This window comes from Schistocerca gregaria, chromosome 3, assembly GCF_023897955.1.
Source record: "Schistocerca gregaria isolate iqSchGreg1 chromosome 3, iqSchGreg1.2, whole genome shotgun sequence".
In the NCBI taxonomy this organism is placed as follows: domain Eukaryota; kingdom Metazoa; phylum Arthropoda; class Insecta; order Orthoptera; family Acrididae; genus Schistocerca; species Schistocerca gregaria.
The window spans coordinates 18,904,599-18,924,853 of NC_064922.1; the positions used below are offsets into that span (position 1 = coordinate 18,904,599).

General features: G+C 49.4%; 5 non-coding genes across 5 annotated transcripts; all 5 read left to right on the forward strand.

Annotated features, from left to right (window-relative positions):
- Positions 1 to 3,894: 3,894 nt before the first annotated feature.
- On the forward strand, positions 3,895 to 3,968 carry Trnaa-agc (transfer RNA alanine (anticodon AGC)). Its single transcript has one exon. It is a non-coding gene; the product is annotated as a tRNA-Ala (tRNA).
- A 1,385-nt stretch (positions 3,969 to 5,353) lies between these two features.
- Trnaa-agc (transfer RNA alanine (anticodon AGC)) lies at positions 5,354 to 5,427 on the forward strand. Its single transcript has one exon. It is a non-coding gene; the product is annotated as a tRNA-Ala (tRNA).
- A 1,386-nt stretch (positions 5,428 to 6,813) lies between these two features.
- Trnaa-agc (transfer RNA alanine (anticodon AGC)) lies at positions 6,814 to 6,887 on the forward strand. Its single transcript has one exon. It is a non-coding gene; the product is annotated as a tRNA-Ala (tRNA).
- Positions 6,888 to 8,273: 1,386 nt separating this feature from the next.
- Positions 8,274 to 8,347, forward strand: Trnaa-agc (transfer RNA alanine (anticodon AGC)). The gene has a single exon. It is a non-coding gene; the product is annotated as a tRNA-Ala (tRNA).
- Positions 8,348 to 19,943: 11,596 nt separating this feature from the next.
- On the forward strand, positions 19,944 to 20,017 carry Trnaa-agc (transfer RNA alanine (anticodon AGC)). Its single transcript has one exon. It is a non-coding gene; the product is annotated as a tRNA-Ala (tRNA).
- Positions 20,018 to 20,255: the final 238 nt, after the last annotated feature.

Below are 20,255 nucleotides of genomic sequence, written 5' to 3' on the forward strand. Positions count from 1 at the left end.
GTCATGTAAAGTCGGAAAAGTCATCTGCATGGGTGATTGCCAAGTTTGCGGAGCATTTCGTAGTACGATCAGTGCAAAGGGGACGCGGAAACTTATTGTGTCCCAGTGCTTTGCAGTTGGACGACAAGAGTTTTACGCAGTAGCAAAGAGCGAGGCACTGAGTTGGCATGAACAATGGAGAGCACAATGGGGCTCGAGATGTGCTTGTTACCTCAGGTGCTGTGTGATTGTGGACAAGGAGTGAAATGGACCAATTTGTGACCGCCCTTTCAATTTAAGACGTTCAAAACAGACGGAATTTGCATTCGTAATACCAGAGCATCGAAACTACTTGGAACTCTTGTGTATATGAACGTGTCCGCGCCTTTGTATTCTGGTACCTTCGCCGCTACAAACCAACCAACCATCGTGTCCGTGCACATCAGAGTCGCAAAGAATGGAGAATAGCCAGGCTTGGTCGTGTGTGTAGCTGTAGCTCAGTTGGCAGATCGTTCGCTTAGCGTGTGAACGGTCTCGGGTTCAAGCGCCGGTTCCTCCATGTTTTGTGGTCAGTGCATGGTAAGTGTTGGTCGCTGCGAACATAAACGCACGCAAGAAGTTGCAAAACCAGCGTCACAGACTGATATGATGTATACTGTCATAAGGAGAGCAAGGTGTAAGTGTGGGGACCGGCTGTTATCGTGGTGTCATCGAGTGCAGATCTGTCTTAGGTATCACGGCTTAACGTCATTGAAGTCTAGAGGTGGACAACACGTTCGTCTTACTCAGAGCGGTGTCTGAACTCTATTTTCGACGTTATGCGTGCCACTTTCATTGTGGCCAACTACGATTCGATACAGAATGCACGAAACCTGAAAGACACCCTCACTGATACATAGAGAGTAGTGTTTGTCTGCGGAATAATGGGAGTGCAAGGGTCTGTGACGTTGATATGAATGTATGTAGCACTACTAGTTATCGGGGGGGTGGGCGTAGCTCAGATGGTAAAGCGCTCGCTTAGCGTGCGATAGGTACTGGGATCGATACCCTGCGCCTCCAGAATTTTTAACACACCTACATGCGCACCTTGCCATGCAAGTGGAATAATTCCCAACCGGCAGAGGTGTGTAGGCAGATACGAGCGAACGATTAGCATCCACAATTGCGCCGATTTCACGTAAATCCCACTGCACGTTCCCATTCTTTGCGTGCAGTCGGCTGCTACTGGTGTTGCTGGTTGTGACTGCTGATAACAGATGCCGTAGCAATCAATTCATGGAGTGAGTTGTATGTTTTGCGATAGTCTGTCTCTGACAAGGAAGCACAGGTGATATAGGTGCGAACACAGGAAGCTTGCAGCCCCTCGCTGCCTGCAGACACAGAGCAGCCACACTAGAAGAGCGGCCTAAGCCGTAGGCGAAATGTGCTCATTCGCTTTGGCGCGACGTCGAACTATAAATAAGGCTGTCACTAGCGTGAGCGTCGTGTAAAGTCGGAAAAGTCATCTGCATGGGTGATTGCCAAGTTTGGGGAGCGTTTCGTAGTACGATCAGTGCAAAGGGGACGCGGAAACTTATTGTGTCCCAGTGTTTTGCAGTTGGACGACAAGAGTTTTACGCAGTAGCAAAGAGCGAGGCACTGAGTTAGCATGAACAATGGAGAGCACAATGGGGCTCGAGATGTGCTTGTTACCTCAGGTGCTGTGTGATTGTGGACAAGGAGTGAAATGGACCAATTTGTGACCGCCCTTTCAATTTAAGACGTTCAAAACAGACGGAATTTGCATTCGTAATACCAGAGCATCGAAACTACTTGGAACTCTTGTGTATATGAACGTGTCCGCGCCTTTGTATTCTGGTACCTTCGCCGCTACAAACCAACCAACCATCGTGTCCGTGCACATCAGAGTCGCAAAGAATGGAGAATAGCCAGGCTTGGTCGTGTGTGTAGCTGTAGCTCAGTTGGCAGATCGTTGGCTTAGCGTGTGAACGTTCTCGGGTTCAAGCCCCGGCTCCTCCATGTTTTGTGGTCAGTGCATGGTAAGTGTTGGTCGCGGCGAACATAAACGCACGCAAGAAGTTGCAAAACCAGCGTCACAGACTGATATGATGTATACTGTCATAAGGAGAGCAAGGTGTAAGTGTGGGGACCGGCTGTTATCGTGGTGTCATCGAGTGCAGATCTGTCTTAGGTATCACGGCTTAACGTCATTGAAGTCTAGAGGTGGACAACACGTTCGTCTTACTCAGAGCGGTGTCTGAACTCTGTTTTCGACGTTATGCGTGCCACTTTCATTGTGGCCAACTACGATTCGATACAGAATGCACGAACCTGAAAGACACCCTCACTGATACATAGAGAGTAGTGTTTGTCTGCGGAATAATGGGAGTGCAAGGGTCTGTGACGTTGATATGAATGTATGTAGCACTACTAGTTATCGGGGGGGTGGGCGTAGCTCAGATGGTAGAGCGCTCGCTTAGCGTGCGAGAGGTACTGGGATCGATACCCAGCGCCTCAAGAATTTTTAACACACCTACATGCGCACCTTGCCATGCAAGTGGAATAATTCCCAACCGGCAGAGGTATGTAGGCAGATACGAGCGAACGATTAGCATCCACAATTGAGCCGATTTCACGTAAATCCCACTGCACGTTCCCATTCTTTGCGTGCAGTCGGCTGCTACTGGTGTTGCTGGTTGTGACTGCTGATAACAGATGCCGTAGCAATCAATTCATGGAGTGAGTTGTATGTTTTGCGATAGTCTGTCTCTGACAAGGAAGCACAGGTGATATAGGTGCGAACACAGGAAGCTTGCAGCCCCTCGCTGCCTGCAGACACAGAGCAGCCACACTAGAAGAGCGGCCTAAGCCGTAGGCGAAATGTGCTCATTCGCTTTGGCGCGACGTCGAACTATAAATAAGGCTGTCACTAGCGTGAGCGTTGCGTGAGCGTCATGTAAAGTCGGAAAAGTCATCTGCATGGGTGATTGCCAAGTTTGCGGAGCGTTTCGTAGTACGATCAGTGCAAAGGGGACGCGGAAACTTATTGTGTCCCAGTGCTTTGCAGTTGGACGACAAGAGTTTTACGCAGTAGCAAAGAGCGAGGCACTGAGTTGGCATGAACAATGGAGAGCACAATGGGGCTCGAGATGTGCTTGTTACCTCAGGTGCTGTGTGATTGTGGACAAGGAGTGAAATGGACCAATTTGTGACCGCCCTTTCAATTTAAGACGTTCAAAACAGACGGAATTTGCATTCGTAATACCAGAGCATCGAAACTACTTGGAACTCTTGTGTATATGAACGTGTCCGCGCCTTTGTATTCTGGTACCTTCGCCGCTACAAACCAACCAACCATCGTGTCCGTGCACATCAGAGTCGCAAAGAATGGAGAATAGCCAGGCTTGGTCGTGTGTGTAGCTGTAGCTCAGTTGGCAGATCGTTCGCTTAGCGTGTGAACGGTCTCGGGTTCAAGCCCCGGCTCCTCCATGTTTTGTGGTCAGTGCATGGTAAGTGTTGGTCGCGGCGAACATAAACGCACGCAAGAAGGTGCAAAACCAGCGTCACAGACTGATATGATGTATACTGTCATAAGGAGAGCAAGGTGTAAGTGTGGGGACCGGCTGTTATCGTGGTGTCATCGAGTGCAGATCTGTCTTAGGTATCACGGCTTAACGTCATTGAAGTCTGGAGGTGGACAACACGTTCGTCTTACTCAGAGCGGTGTCTGAACTCTATTTTCGACGTTATGCGTGCCACTTTCATTGTGGCCAACTACGATTCGATACAGAATGCACGAAACCTGAAAGACACCCTCACTGATACATAGAGAGTAGTGTTTGTCTGCGGAATAATGGGAGTGCAAGGGTCTGTGACGTTGATATGACTGTATGTAGCACTACTAGTTATCGGGGGGGTGGGCGTAGCTCAGATGGTAGAGCGCTCGCCTAGCGTGCGAGAGGTACTGGGATCGATACCCAGCGCCTCCAGAATTTTTAACACACGTACATGCTTACCTTGCCATGCAAGTGGAATAATTCCCAACCGGCAGAGGTGTGTAGGCAGATACGAGCGAACGATTAGCATCCACAATTGCGCCGATTTCACGTAAATCCCACTGCACGTTCCCATTCTTTGCGTGCAGTCGGCTGCTACTGGTGTTGCTGGTTGTGACTGCTGATAACAGATGCCGTAGCAATCAATTCATGGAGTGAGTTGTATGTTTTGCGATAGTCTGTCTCTGACAAGGAAGCACAGGTGATATAGGTGCAAACACAAGAAGCTTGCAGCCCCTCGCTGCCTGCAGACACAGAGCAGCCACACTAGAAGAGCGGCCTAAGCCGTAGGCGAAATGTGCTCATTCGCTTTGGCGCGACGTCGAACTATAAATAAGACTGTCACTAGCGTGAGCGTCGTGTAAAGTCGGAAAAGTCATCTGCATGGGTAATTGCCAAGTTTGGGGAGCGTTTCGTAGTACGATCAGTGCAAAGGGGACGCGGAAACTTATTGTGTCCCAGTGCTTTGCAGTTGGACGACAAGAGGTTTACGCAGTAGCAAAGAGCGAGGCACTGAGTTGGCATGAACAATGGAGAGCACAATGGGGCTCGAGATGTGCTTGTTACCTCAGGTGCTGTGTGATTGTGGACAAGGAGTGAAATGGACCAATTTGTGACCGCCCTTTCAATTTAAGACGTTCAAAACAGACGGAATTTGCATTCGTAATACCAGAGCATCGAAACTACTTGGAACTCTTGTGTATATGAACGTGTCCGCGCCTTTGTATTCTGGTACCTTCGCCGCTACAAACCAACCAACCATCGTGTCCATGCACATCAGAGTCGCAAAGAATGGAGAATAGTCAGGCTTGGTCGTGTGTGTAGCTGTAGCTCAGTTGGCAGATCGTTCGCTTAGCGTGTGAACGGTCTCGGGTTCAAGCCCCGGCTCCTCCATATTTTGTGGTCAGTGCATGGTAAGTGTTGGTCGCGGCGAACATAAACGCACGCAAGAAGTTGCAAAACCAGCGTCACAGACTGATATGATGTATACTGTCATAAGGAGAGCAAGGTGTAAGTGTGGGGACCGACTGTTATCGAGGTGTCTCGAGTGCAGATCTGTCTTAGGTATCACGGCTTAACGTCATTGAAGTCTAGAGGTGGACAACACGTTCGTCTTACTCAGAGCGGTGTCTGAACTCTATTTTCGACGGTATGCGTGCCACTTTCATTGTGGCCAACTACGATTCGATACAGAATGCACGAAACCTGAAAGACACCCTCACTGATACATAGAGAGTAGTGTTTGTCTGCGGAATAATGGGAGTGCAAGGGTCTGTGACGTTGATATGACTGTATGTAGCACTACTAGTTATCGGGGGGGTGGGCGTAGCTCAGATGGTAGAGCGCTCGCTTAGCGTGCGAGAGGTACTGGGATCGATACCCAGCGCCTCCAGAATTTTTAACACACCTACATGCGCACCTTGCCATGCAAGTGGAATAATTCCCAACCGGCAGAGGTGTGTAGGCAGATACGAGCGAACGATTAGCATCCACAATTCAGCCGATTTCACGTAAATCCCACTGCACGTTCCCATTCTTTGCGTGCAGTCGGCTGCTACTGGTGTTGCTGGTTGTGACTGCTGATAACAGATGCCGTAGCAATCAATTCATGGAGTGAGTTGTATGTTTTGCGATAGTCTGTCTCTGACTAGGAAGCACAGGTGATATAGGTGCGGACACAGGAAGCTTGCAGCCCCTCGCTGCCTGCAGACACAGAGCAGCCACACTAGAAGAGCGGCCTAAGCCGTAGGCGAAATGTGCTCATTCGCTTTGGCGCGACGTCGAACTATAAATAAGGCTGTCACTATCGTGAGCGTCGTGTAAAGTCGGAAAAGTCATCTGCATGGGTGATTGCCAAGTTTGGGGAGCGTTTCGTAGTACGATCAGTGCAAAGGGGACGCGGAAACTTATTGTGTCCCAGTGTTTTGCAGTTGGACGACAAGAGTTTTACGCAGTAGCAAAGAGCGAGGCACTGAGTTGGCATGAACAATGGAGAGCACAATGGGGCTCGAGATGTGCTTGTTACCTCAGGTGCTGTGTGATTGTGGACAAGGAGTGAAATGGACCAATTTGTGACCGCCCTTTCAATTTAAGACGTTCAAAACAGACGGAATTTGCATTCGTAATACCAGAGCATCGAAACTACTTGGAACTCTTGTGTATATGAACGTGTCCGTGCCTTTGTTTTCTGGTACCTTCGCCGCTACAAACCAACCAACCATCGTGTCCGTGCACATCAGAGTCGCAAAGAATGGAGAATAGCCAGGCTTGGTCGTGTGTGTAGCTGTAGCTCAGTTGGCAGATCGTTCGCTTAGCGTGTGAACGGTCTCGGGTTCAAGCCCCGGCTCCTCCATGTTTTGTGGTCAGTGCATGGTAAGTGTTGGTCGCGGCGAACATAAACGCACGCAAGAAGGTGCAAAACCAGCGTCACAGACTGATGTGATGTATACTGTCATAAGGAGAGCAAGGTGTAAGTGTGGGGACCGGCTGTTATCGTGGTGTAATCGAGTGCAGATCTGTCTTAGGTATCACGGCTTAACGTCATTGAAGTCTGGAGGTGGGCAACACGTTCGTCTTACTCAGAGCAGTGTCTGAACTCTATTTTCGACGTTATGCGTGCCACTTTCATTTTGGCCAACTACGATTCGATACAGAATGCACGAAACCTGAAAGACACCCTCACTGATACATAGAGAGTAGTGTTTGTCTGCGGAATAATGGGAGTGCAAGTGTCTGTGACGTTGATATGACTGTATGTAGCACTACTAGTTATCGGGGGGGTGGGCGTAGCTCAGATGGTAGAGCGCTCGCTTAGCGTGCGAGAGGTACTGGGATCGATACCCAGCGCCTCCAGAATTTTTAACACGACTACATGCGCACCTTGCCATGCAAGTGGAATAATTCCCAACCGGCAGAGGTGTGTAGGCAGATACAAGCGAACGATTAGCATCCACAATTGCGCCGATTTCACGTAAATCCCACTGCACGTTCCCATTCTTTGCGTGCAGTCGTCTGCTACTGGTGTTGCTGGTTGTGACTGCTGATAACAGATGCCGTAGCAATCAATTCATGGAGTGAGTTGTATGTTTTGCGATAGTCTGTCTCTGACAAGGAAGCACAGGTGATATAGGTGCGAACACAGGAAGCTTGGAGCCCCTCGCTGCCTGCAGACACAGAGCAGCCACACTAGAAGAGCGGCCTAAGCCGTAGGCGAAATGTGCTCATTCGCTTTGGCGCGACGTCGAACTATAAATAAGGCTGTCACTAGCGTGAGCGTCGTGTAAAGTCGGAAAAGTCATCTGAATGGGTGATTGCCAAGTTTGGTAAACGTTTCGTAGTACGATCAGTGCAAAGGGGACGCGGAAACCTATTGTGTCCCAGTGTTTTACAGTTGGACGACAAGAGTTTTACGCAGTAGCAAAGAGCGAGGCACTGAGTTGTCATGAACAATGGAGAGCACAATGGGGCTCGAGATGTGCTTGTTACCTCAGGTGCTGTGTGATTGTGGACAAGGAGTGAAATGGACCAATTTGTGACCGCCCTTTCAATTTAAGACGTTCAAAACAGACGGAATTTGCATTCGTAATACCAGAGCATCGAAACTACTTGGAACTCTTGTGTATATGAACGTGTCCGCGCCTTTGTATTCTGGTACCTTCGCCGCTACAAACCAACCAACCATCGTGTCCGTGCACATCAGAGTCGCAAAGAATGGAGAATAGCCAGGCTTGGTCGTGTGTGTAGCTGTAGCTCAGTTGGCAGATCGTTCGCTTAGCGTGTGAACGGTCTCGGGTTCAAGCCCCGGCTCCTACATGTTTTGTGGTCAGTGCATGGTAAGTGTTGGTCGCGGCGAACATAAACGCACGCGAGAAGTTGCAAAACCAGCGTCACAGACTGATATGATGTATACTGTCATAAGGAGAGCAAGGTGTAAGTGTGGGTACTGGCTGTTATCGTGGTGTCATCGAGTGCAGATCTGTCTTAGGTAACACGGCTTAACGTCATTGAAGTCTGGAGGTGGACAACACGTTCGTCTTACTCAGAGCGGTGTCTGAACTCTATTTTCGACGTTATGCGTGCCACTTTCATTGTGGCCAACTACGATTCGATACAGAATGCACGAAACCTGAAAGACACCCTCACTGATACATAGAGAGTAGTGTTTGTCTGCGGAATAATGGGAGTGCAAGGGTCTGTGACGTTGATATGACTGTATGTAGCACTACTAGTTATCGGGGTGGTGGGCGTAGCTCAGATGGTAGAGCGCTCGCTTAGCGTGCGAGAGGTACTGGGATCGATACCCAGTGCCTCCAGAATTTTTAACACATCTACATGCGCACCTTGCCATGCAAGTGGAATAATTCCCAACCGGCAGAGGTGTGTAGGCAGATACAAGCGAACGATTAGCATCCACAATTGCGCCGATTTCACGTAAATCCCACTGCACGTTCCCATTCTTTGCGTGCAGTCGGCTGCTACTGGTGTTGCTGGTTGTGACTGCTGATAACAGATGCCGTAGCAATCAATTCATGGAGTGTGTTGTATGTTTTGCGATAGTCTGTCTCTGACAAGGAAGCACAGGTGATATAGGTGCGAACACAGGAAGCTTGCAGCCCCTCGCTGCCTGCAGACACAGAGCAGCCACACTAGAAGAGCGGCCTAAGCCGTAGGCGAAATGTGCTCATTCGCTTTGGCGCGACGTCGAACTATAAATAAGGCTGTCACTAGCGTGAGCGTAGCGTGAGCGTCGTGTAAAGTCGGAAAAGTCATCTGCATGGGTGATTGCCAAGTTTGGGGAGCGTTTCGTAGTACGATCAGTGCAAAGGGGACGCGGAAACTTATTGTGTCCCAGTGTTTCGCAGTTGGACGACAAGAGTTTTACGCAGTAGCAAAGAGCGAGGCACTGAGTTGGCATGAACAATGGAGAGCACAATGGGGCTCGAGATGTGCTTGTTACCTCAGGTGCTGTGTGATTGTGGACAAGGAGTGAAATGGACCAATTTGTGACCGCCCTTTCAATTTAAGACGTTCAAAACAGACGGAATTTGCATTCGTAATACCAGAGCATCGGAACTCTTGTGTATATGAACGTGTCCGCGCCTTTGTATTCTGGTACCTTCGCCGCTACAAACCAACCAACCATCGTGTCCGTGCACATCAGAGTCGCAAAGAATGGAGAATAGCCAGGCTTGGTCGTGTGTGTAGCTGTAGCTCAGTTGGCAGATCGTTCGCTTAGCGTGTGAACGGTCTCGGGTTCAAGCCCCGGCTCCTCCATGTTTTGTGGTCAGTGCATTGTAAGTGTTGGTCGCGGCGAACATAAACGCACATAAGAAGTTGCAAAACCAGCGTCACAGACTGATATGATGTATACTGTCATAAGGAGAGCAAGGTGTAAATGTGGGGACCGGCTGTTATCGTGGTGTCATCGAGTGCAGATCTGTCTTAGGTATCACGGCTTAACGTCATTGAAGTCTGGAGGTGGACAACACGTTCGTCTTACTCAGAGCGGTGTCTGAACTCTATTTTCGACGTTATGCGTGCCACTTTCATTGTGGCCAACTACGATTCGATACAGTATGCACGAAACCTGAAAGACACCCTCACTGATACATAGAGAGTAGTGTTTGTCTGCGGAATAATGGGAGTGCAATGGTCTGTGACGTTGATATGACTGTATGTAGCACTACTAGTTATCGGGGGGGTGGGCGTAGCTCAGATGGTAAAGCGCTCGCTTAGCGTGCGAGAGGTACTGGGATCGATACCCAGCGCCTCCAGAATTTTTAACACACCTACATGCGCACCTTGCCATGCAAGTGGAATAATTCCCAACCGGCAGAGGTGTGTAGGCAGATACAAGCGAACGATTAGCATCCACAATTGCGCCGATTTCACGTAAATCCCACTGCACGTTCCCATTCTTTGCGTGCAGTCGGCTGCTACTGGTGTTGCTGATTGTGACTGCTGATAACAGATGCCGTAGCAATCAATTCATGGAGTGAGTTGTATGTTTTGCGATAGTCTGTCTCTGACAAGGAAGCACAGGTGATATAGGTGCGAACACAGGAAGCTTGCAGCCCCTCGCTGCCTGCAGACACAGAGCAGCCACACTAGAAGAGCGGCCTAAGCCGTAGGCGAAATGTGCTCATTCGCTTTGGCGCGACGTCGAACTATAAATAAGGCTGTCACTAGCGTGAGCGTCGTGTAAAGTCGGAAAAGTCATCTGCATGGGTGATTGCCAAGTTTGGGGAGCGTTTCGTAGTACGATCAGTGCAAAGGGGACGCGGAAACTTATTGTGTCCCAGTGTTTTGCAGTTGGACGACAAGAGTTTTACGCAGTAGCAAAGAGCGAGGCACTGAGTTGGCATGAACAATGGAGAGCACAATGGGGCTATAATGTGCTTGATACCTCAGGTGCTGTGTGATTGTGGACAAGGAGTGAAATGGACCAATTTGTGACCGCCCTTTCAATTTAAGACGTTCAAAACAGACGGAATTTGCATTCGTAATACCAGAGCATCGAAACTACTTGGAACTCTTGTGTATATGAACGTGTCCGCGCCTTTGTATTCTGGTACCTTCGCCGCTACAAACCAACCAACCATCGTGTCCGTGCACATCAGAGTCGCAAAGAATGGAGAATAGCCAGGCTTGGTCGTGTGTGTAGCTGTAGCTCAGTTAGCAGATCGTTCGCTTAGCGTGTGAACGGTCTCGGGTTCAAGCCCCGGCTCCTACATGTTTTGTGGTCAGTGCATGGTAAGTGTTGGTCGCGGCGAACATAAACGCACGCAAGAAGTTGCAAAACCAGCGTCACAGACTGATATGATGTATACTGTCATAAGGAGAGCAAGGTGTAAGTGTGGGTACTGGCTGTTATCGTGGTGTCATCGAGTGCAGATCTGTCTTAGGTAACACGGCTTAACGTCATTGAAGTCTGGAGGTGGACAACACGTTCGTCTTACTCAGAGCGGTGTCTGAACTCTATTTTCGACGTTATGCGTGCCACTTTCATTGTGGCCAACTACGATTCGATACAGAATGCACAAAACCTGAAAGACACCCTCACTGATACATAGAGAGTAGTGTTTGTCTGCGGAATAATGGGAGTGCAAGGGTCTGTGACGTTGATATGACTGTATGTAGCACTACTAGTTATCGGGGTGGTGGGCGTAGCTCAGATGGTAGAGCGCTCGCTTAGTGTGCGAGAGGTACTGGGATCGATACCCAGTGCCTCCAGAATTTTTAACACATCTACATGCGCACCTTGCCATGCAAGTGGAATAATTCCCAACCGGCAGAGGTGTGTAGGCAGATACAAGCGAACGATTAGCATCCACAATTGCGCCGATTTCACGTAAATCCCACTGCACGTTCCCATTCTTTGCGTGCAGTCGGCTGCTACTGGTGTTGCTGGTTGTGACTGCTGATAACAGATGCCGTAGCAATCAATTCATGGAGTGAGTTGTATGTTTTGCGATAGTCTGTCTCTGACAAGGAAGCACAGGTGATATAGGTGCGAACACAGGAAGCTTGCAGCCCCTCGCTGCCTGCAGACACAGAGCAGCCACACTAGAAGAGCGGCCTAAGCCGTAGGCGAAATGTGCTCATTCGCTTTGGCGCGACGTCGAACTATAAATAAGGCTGTCACTAGCGTGAGCGTTGCGTGAGCGTCGTGTAAAGTCGGAAAAGTCATCTGCATGGGTGATTGCCAAGTTTGGGGAGCGTTTCGTAGTACGATCAGTGCAAAGGGGACGCGGAAACTTATTGTGTCCCAGTGTTTTGCAGTTGGACGACAAGAGTTTTACGCAGTAGCAAAGAGCGAGGCACTGAGTTGGCATGAACAATGGAGAGCACAATGGGGCTCGAGATGTGCTTGTTACCTCAGGTGCTGTGTGATTGTGGACAAGGAGTGAAATGGACCAATTTGTGACCGCCCTTTCAATTTAAGACGTTCAAAACAGACGGAATTTGCATTCGTAATACCAGAGCATCGAAACTACTTGGAACTCTTGTGTATATGAACGTGTCCGCGCCTTTGTATTCTGGTACCTTCGCCGCTACAAACCAACCAACCATCGTGTCCGTGCACATCAGAGTCGCAAAGAATGGAGAATAGCCAGGCTTGGTCGTGTGTGTAGCTGTAGCTCAGTTGGCAGATCGTTCGCTTAGCGTGTGAACGGTCTCGGGTTCAAGCCCCGGCTCCTCCATGTTTTGTGGTCAGTGCATTGTAAGTGTAGGTTGCGGCGAACATAAACGCACGCAAGAAGTTGCAAAACCAGCGTCACAGACTGATATGATGTATACTGTCATAAGGAGAGCAAGGTGTAAATGTGGGGACCGGCTGTTATCGTGGTGTCATCGAGTGCAGATCTGTCTTAGGTATCACGGCTTAACGTCATTGAAGTCTGGAGGTGGACAACACGTTCGTCTTACTCAGAGCGGTGTCTGAACTCTATTTTCGACGTTATGCGTGCCACTTTCATTGTGGCCAACTACGATTCGATACAGAATGCACGAAACCTGAAAGACACCCTCACTGATACATAGAGAGTAGTGTTTGTCTGCGGAATAATGGGAGTGCAATGGTCTGTGACGTTGATATGACTGTATGTAGCACTACTAGTTATCGGGGGGGTGGGCGTAGCTCAGATGGTAAAGCGCTCGCTTAGCGTGCGAGAGGTACTGGGATCGATACCCAGCGCCTCCAGAATTTTTAACACACCTACATGCGCACCTTGCCATGCGAGTGGAATAATTCCCAACCGGCAGATACAAGCGAACGATTAGCATTCACAATTGCGCCGATTTCACGTAAATCCCACTGCACGTTCCCATTCTTTGCGTGCAGTCGGCTGCTACTGGTGTTGCTGGTTGTGACTGCTGATAACAGATGCCGTAGCAATCAATTCATGGAGTGAGTTGTATGTTTTGCGATAGTCTGTCTCTGACAAGGAAGCACAGGTGATATAGGTGCGAACACAGGAAGCTTGCAGCCCCTCGCTGCCTGCAGACACCGAGCAGCCACACTAGAAGAGCGGCCTAAGCCGTAGGCGAAATGTGCTCATTCGCTTTGGCACGACGTCGAACTATAAATAAGTCTGTCACTAGCGTGAGCGTTGCGTGAGCGTCGTGTAAAGTCGGAAAAGTCATCTGCATGGGTGATTGCCAAGTTTGGGGAGCGTTTCGTAGTACGATCAGTGCAAAGGGGACGCGGAAACTTATTGTGTCCCGGTGTTTTGCAGTTGGATGACAAGAGTTTTACGCAGTAGCAAAGAGCGAGGCACTGAGTTGGCATGAACAATGGAGAGCACAATGGGGCTCGAGATGTGCTTGTTACCTCAGGTGCTGTGTGATTGTGGACAAGGAGTGAAATGGACCAATTTGTGACCGCCCTTTCAATTTAAGACGTTCAAAACAGACGGAATTTGCATTCGTAATACCAGAGCATCGAAACTACTTGGAACTCTTGTGTATATGAACGTGTCCGCGCCTTTGTATTCTGGTACCTTCGCCGCTACAAACCAACCAACCATCGTGTCCGTGCACATCAGAGTCGCAATGAATGGAGAATAGCCAGGCTTGGTCGTGTGTGTAGCTGTAGCTCAGTTGGCAGATCGTTCGCTTAGCGTGTGAACGGTCTCGGGTTCAAGCCCCGGCTCCTCCATGTTTTGTGGTCAGTGCATGGTAAGTGTAGGTCGCGGCGAACATAAACGCACGCAAGAAGGTGCAAAACCAGCGTCACAGACTGATATGATGTATACTGTCATAAGGAGAGCAAGGCGTAAGTGTGGGGACCGGCTGTTATCGTGGTGTCATCGAGTGCAGATCTGTCTTAGGTATCACGGCTTAACGTCATTGAAGTCTGGAGGTGGACAACACGTTCGTCTTACTCAGAGCGGTGTCTGAACTCTATTTTCGACGTTATGCGTGCCACTTTCATTGTGGCCAACTGCGATTCGATACAGAATGCACGAAACCTGAAAGACACCCTCACTGATACATAGAGAGTAGTGTTTGTCTGCGGAATAATGGGAGTGCAAGGGTCTGTGACGTTGATATGACTGTATGTAGCACTACTAGTTATCGGGGGGGTGGGCGTAGCTCAGATGGTAGACCGCTCGCTTAGCGTGCGAGAGGTAGTGGGATCGATACCCAGTGCCTCCAGAATTTTTAACACATCTACATGCGCACCTTGCCATGCAAGTGGAATAATTCCCAACCGGCAGAGGTGTGTAGGCAGATACAAGCGAACGATTAGCATCCACAATTGCGCCGATTTCACGTAAATCCCACTGCACGTTCCCATTCTTTGCGTGCAGTTGGCTGCTACTGGTGTTGCTGGTTGTGACTGCTGATAACAGATGCCGTAGCAATCAATTCATGGAGTGAGTTGTATGTTTTGCGATAGTCTGTCTCTGACAAGGAAGCACAGGTGATATAGGTGCGAACACAGGAAGCTTGCAGCCCCTCGCTGCCTGCAGACACAGAGCAGCCACACTAGAAGAGCGGCCTAAGCCTTAGGCGAAATGTACTCATTCGCTTTGGCGCGACGTCAAACTATAAATAAGGCTGTCACTAGCGTGAGCGTCGTGTAAAGTCGGAAAAGTCATCTGCATGGGTGATTGCCAAGTTTGGGGAGCGTTTCGTAGTACGATCAGTGCAAAGGGGACGCGGAAACTTATTGTGTCCCAGTGTTTTGCAGTTGGACGACAAGAGTTTTACGCAGTAGCAAAGAGCGAGGCACTGAGTTGGCATGAACAATGGAGAGCACAATGGGGCTCGAGATGTGCTTGTTACCTCAGGTGCTGTGTGATTGTGGACAAGGAGTGAAATGGACCAATTTGTGACCGCCCTTTCAATTTAAGACGTTCAAAACAGACGGAATTTGCATTCGTAATACCAGAGCATCGGAACTCTTGTGTATATGAACGTGTCCGCGCCTTTGTATTCTGGTACCTTCGCCGCTACAAACCAACCAACCATCGTGTCCGTGCACATCAGAGTCGCAAAGAATGGAGAATAGCCAGGCTTGGTCGTGTGTGTAGCTGTAGCTCAGTTGGCAGATCGTTCGCTTAGCGTGTGAACGGTCTCGGGTTCAAGCCCCGGCTCCTCCATGTTTTGTGGTCAGTGCATTGTAAGTGTTGGTCGCGGCGAACATAAACGCACGCAAGAAGTTGCAAAACCAGCGTCACAGACTGATATGATGTATACTGTCATAAGGAGAGCAAGGTGTAAGTGTGGGGACCGGCTGTTATCGTGGTGTCATCGAGTGCAGATCTGTCTTAGGTATCACAGCTTAACGTCATTGAAGTCTGGAGGTGGACAACACGTTCGTCTTACTCAGAGCGGTGTCTGAACTCTATTTTCGACGTTATGCGTGCCACTTTCATTGTGGCCAACTACGATTCGATACAGAATGCACGAAACCTGAAAGACACCCTCACTGATGCATAGAGAGTAGTGTTTGTCTGCGGAATAATGGGAGTGCAATGGTCTGTGACGTTGATATGACTGTATGAAGCACTACTAGTTATCGGGGGGGTGGGCGTAGCTCAGATGGTAAAGCGCTCGCTTAGCGTGCGAGAGGTACTGGGATCGATACCCAGCGCCTCCAGAATTTTTAACACACCAACATGCGCACCTTGCCATGCGAGTGGAATATTTCCCGACCGGCAGATACAAGCGAACGATTAGCATCCACAATTGCGCCGATTTCACGTAAATCCCACTGCACGTTCCCATTCTTTGCGTGCAGTCGGCTGCTACTGGTGTAGCTGGTTGTGACTGCTGATAACAGATGCCGTAGCAATCAATTCATGGAGTGAGTTGTATGTTTTGCGATAGTCTGTCTCTGACAAGGAAGCACAGGTGATATAGGTGCGAACACAGGAAGCTTGCAGCCCCTCGCTACCTGCACACACAGAGCAGCCACACTAGAAGAGCGGCCTAAGCCGTAGGCGAAATGTGCTCATTCGCTTTGGCGCGACGTCCAACTATAAATAAGGCTGTCACTAGCGTGAGCGTTGCGTGAGCGTCGTGTAAAGTCGGAAAAGTCATCTGCATGGGTGATTGCCAAGTTTGGGGAGCGTTTCGTAGTACGATCAGTGCAAAGGGGACGCAGAAACTTATTGTGTCCCAGTGTTTTGCAGTTGGACGACAAGAGTTTTACGCAGTAGCAAAGAGCGAGGCACTGAGTTGGCATGAACAATGGCGAGCACAATGGGGCTCGAGATGTGCTTGTTACCTCAGGTGCTGTGTGATTGTGGACAAGGAGTGAAATTGACCAATTTGTGACCGCCCTTTCAATTTAAGACGTTCAAAACAGACGGAATTGGCATTCGTAATACCAGAGCATCGAAACTACTTGGAACTCTTGTGTATATGAACGTGTCCGCGCCTTTGTATTCTGGTACCTTCGCCGCTACAAACCAACCAACCATCGTGTCCGTGCACATCAGAGTCGCAAAGGATGGAGAATAGCCAGGCTTGGTCGTGTGTGTAGCTGTAGCTCAGTTGGCAGATCGTTCGCTTAGCGTGTGAACGGTCTCGGGTTCAAGCCCCGGCTCCTCCATGTTTTGTGGTCAGTGCATTGTAAGTGTTGGTCGCGGCGAACATAAACGCACGCAAGAAGTTGCAAAACCAGCGTCACAGACTGATATGATGTATACTGTCATAAGGAGAGCAAGGTGTAAGTGTGGGGACCGGCTGTTATCGTGGTGTCATCGAGTGCAGATCTGTCTTAGGTATCACGGCTTAACGTCATTGAAGTCTGGAGGTGGACAACACGTTCGTCTTACTCAGAGCGGTGTCTGAACTCTATTTTCGACGTTATGCGTGCCACTTTCATTGTGGCCAACTACGATTCGATACAGAATGCACGAAACCTGAAAGACACCCTCACTGATACATAGAGAGTAGTATTTGTCTGCGGAATAATGGGAGTGCAAGGGTCTGTGACGTTGATATGACTGTATGTAGCACTACTAGTTATCGGTGGGGTGGGCGTAGCTCAGATGGTAGAGCGCTCGCTTATCGTGCGAGAGGTACTGGGATCGGTACCCAGTGCCTCCAGAATTTTTAACACATCTACATGCGCACCTTGCCATGCAAGTGGAATAATTCCCAACCGGCAGAGGTGTGTAGGCAGATACAAGCGAACGATTAGCATCCACAATTGCGCCGATTTCACTTAAATCCCACTGCACGTTCCCATTCTTTGCGTGCAGTCGGCTGCTACTGGTGTTGCTGGTTGTGACTGCTGATAACAGATGCCGTAGCAATCAATTCATGGAGTGAGTTGTATGTTTTGCGATAGTCTGTCTCTGACAAGGAAGCACAGGTGATATAGGTGCGAACACAGGAAGCTTGCAGCCCCTCGCTGCCTGCAGACACAGAGCAGCCACACTAGAAGAGCGGCCTAAGCCGTAGGCGAAATGTGCTCATTCGCTTTGGCGCGACGTCGAACTATAAATAAGGCTGTCACTAGCGTGAGCGTCGTGTAAAGTCGGAAAAGTCATCTGCATGGGTGATTGCCAAGTTTGGGGAGCGTTTCGTAGTACGATCAGTGCAAAGGGGACGCGGAAACTTGTTGTGTCCCAGTGTTTTGCAGTTGGACGACAAGAGTTTTACGCAGTAGCAAAGAGGGAGGCACTGAGTTGGCATGAACAATGGAGAGCACAATGGGGCTCGAGATGTGCTTGTTACCTCAGGTGCTGTGTGATTGTGGACAAGGAGTGAAATGGACCAATTTGTGACCGCCCTTTCAATTTAAGACGTTCAAAACAGACGGAATTTGCATTCGTAATACCAGAGCATCGAAACTACTTGGAACTCTTGTGTATATGAACGTGTCCGCGCCTTTGTATTCTGGTACCTTCGCCGCTACAAACCAACCAACCATCGTGTCCGTGCACATCAGAGTCGCAAAGAATGGAGAATAGCCAGGCTTGGTCGTGTGTGTAGCTGTAGCTCAGTTGGCAGATCGTTCGCTTAGCGTGTGAAGGGTCTCGGGTCAAGCCCCGGCTCCTCCATGTTTTGTGGTCAGTGCATGGTAAGTGTTGGTCGCGGCGAACATAAACGCACGCAAGAAGTTGCAAAACCAGCGTCACAGACTGATATGATGTATACTCTCATAATGAGAGCAAGGTGTAAGTGTGGGGACCGGCTGTTATCGTGGTGTCATCGAGTGCAGAACTGTCTTAGGTATCACGGCTTAACGTCATTGAAGTCTGGAGGTGGACAACACGTTCGGCTTACTCAGAGCGGTGTCTGAACTCTATTTTCGACGTTACGCGTGCCACTTTCATTGTGGCCAACTACGATTCGATACAGAATGCACGAAACCTGAAAGACACCCTCACTGATACATAGAGAGTAGTGTTTGTCTGCGGAATAATGGGAGTGCAATGGTCTGTGACGTTGATGTGACTGTATGTAGCACTACTAGTTATCGGGGGGGTGGGCGTAGCTCAGATGGTAAAGCGCTCGCTTAGCGTGCGAGAGGTACTGGGTCGATACCCAGCGCCTCCAGAATTTTTAACACACCTACATGCGCACCTTGCCATTCGAGTGGAATAATTCCCAACCGGCAGATACAAGCGAACGATTAGCATCCACAATTGCGCCGATTTCACGTAAATCCCACTGCACGTTCCCATTCTTTGCGTGCAGTCGGCTGCTACTGGTGTTGCTGGTTGTGACTGCTGATAACAGATGCCGTAGCAATCAATTCATGGAGTGAGTTGTATGTTTTGCGATAGTCTGTCTCTGACAAGGAAGCACAGGTGATATAGGTGCGAACACAGGAAGCTTGCAGTCCCCTCGCTGCCTGCAGACACAGAGCAGCCACACTAGAAGAGCGGCCTAAGCCGTAGGCGAAATGTGCTCATTCGCTTTGGCGCGACGTCGAACTATAAATAAGACTGTCACTAGCGTGAGCGTTGCGTGAGCGTCGTGTAAAGTCGGAAAAGTCATCTGCATGGGTGACTGCCAAGTTTGGGGAGCGTTTCGTAGTACGGTCAGTGCAAAGGGGACGCGGAAACTTGTTGTGTCCCAGTGTTTTGCAGTTGGACGACAAGGGTTTTACGCAGTAGCAAAGAGCGAGGCACTGAGTTGGCATGAACAATGGAGAGCACAATGGGGCTATAATGTGCTTGTTACCTCAGGTGCTGTGTGATTGTGGACAAGGAGTGAAATGGACCAATTTGTGACCGCCCTTTCAATTTAAGACGTTCAAAACAGACCGAATTTGCATTCGTAATACCAGAGCATCGAAACTACTTGGAACTCTTGTGTATATGAACGTGTCCGCGCCTTTGTATTCTGGTACCTTCGCCGCTACAAACCAACCAACCATCGTGTCCGTGCACATCAGAGTCGCAAAGAGTGGAGAATAGCCAGGCTTGGTCGTGTGTGTAGCTGTAGCTCAGTTGGCAGATCGTTCGCTTAGCGGGTGAACGGTCTCGGGTTCAAGCTCCGGCTCCTCCATGTTTTGTGGTCAGTGCATGGTAAGTGTTGGTCGCGGCGAACATAAACGCACGCAAGAAGTTGCAAAACCAGCGTCACAGACTGATATGATGTATACTGTCATAAGGAGAGCAAGGTGTAAGTGTGGGGACCGGCTGTTATCGTGGTGTCATCGAGTGCAGATCTGTCTTAGGTATCACGGCTTAACGTCATTGAAGTCTGGAGGTGGACAACACGTTCGTCTTACTCAGAGCGGTGTCTGAACTCTATTTTCGACGTTATGCGTGCCACTTTCACTGTGGCCAACTACGATTCGATACAGAATGCACGAAACCTGAAAGACACCCTCACTGATACATAGAGAGTAGTGTTTGTCTGCGGAATAATGGGAGTGCAAGGGTCTGTGACGTTGATATGACTGTATGTAGCACTACTAGTTATCGGGGGGGTGGGCGTAGCTCAGATGGTAGAGCGCTCGCTTAGCGTGCGAGAGGTACTGGGATCGATACCCAGTGCCTCCAGAATTTTTAACACATCTACATGCGCACCTTGCCATGCAAGTGGAATAATTCCCAACCGGCAGAGGTGTGTAGGCAGATACAAGCGAACGATTAGCATCCACAATTGCGCCGATTTCACTTAAATCCCACTGCACGTTCCCATTCTTTGCGTGCAGTCGGCTGCTACTGGTGTTGCTGGTTGTGACTGCTGATAACAGATGCCGTAGCAATCAATTCATGGAGTGAGTTGTATGTTTTG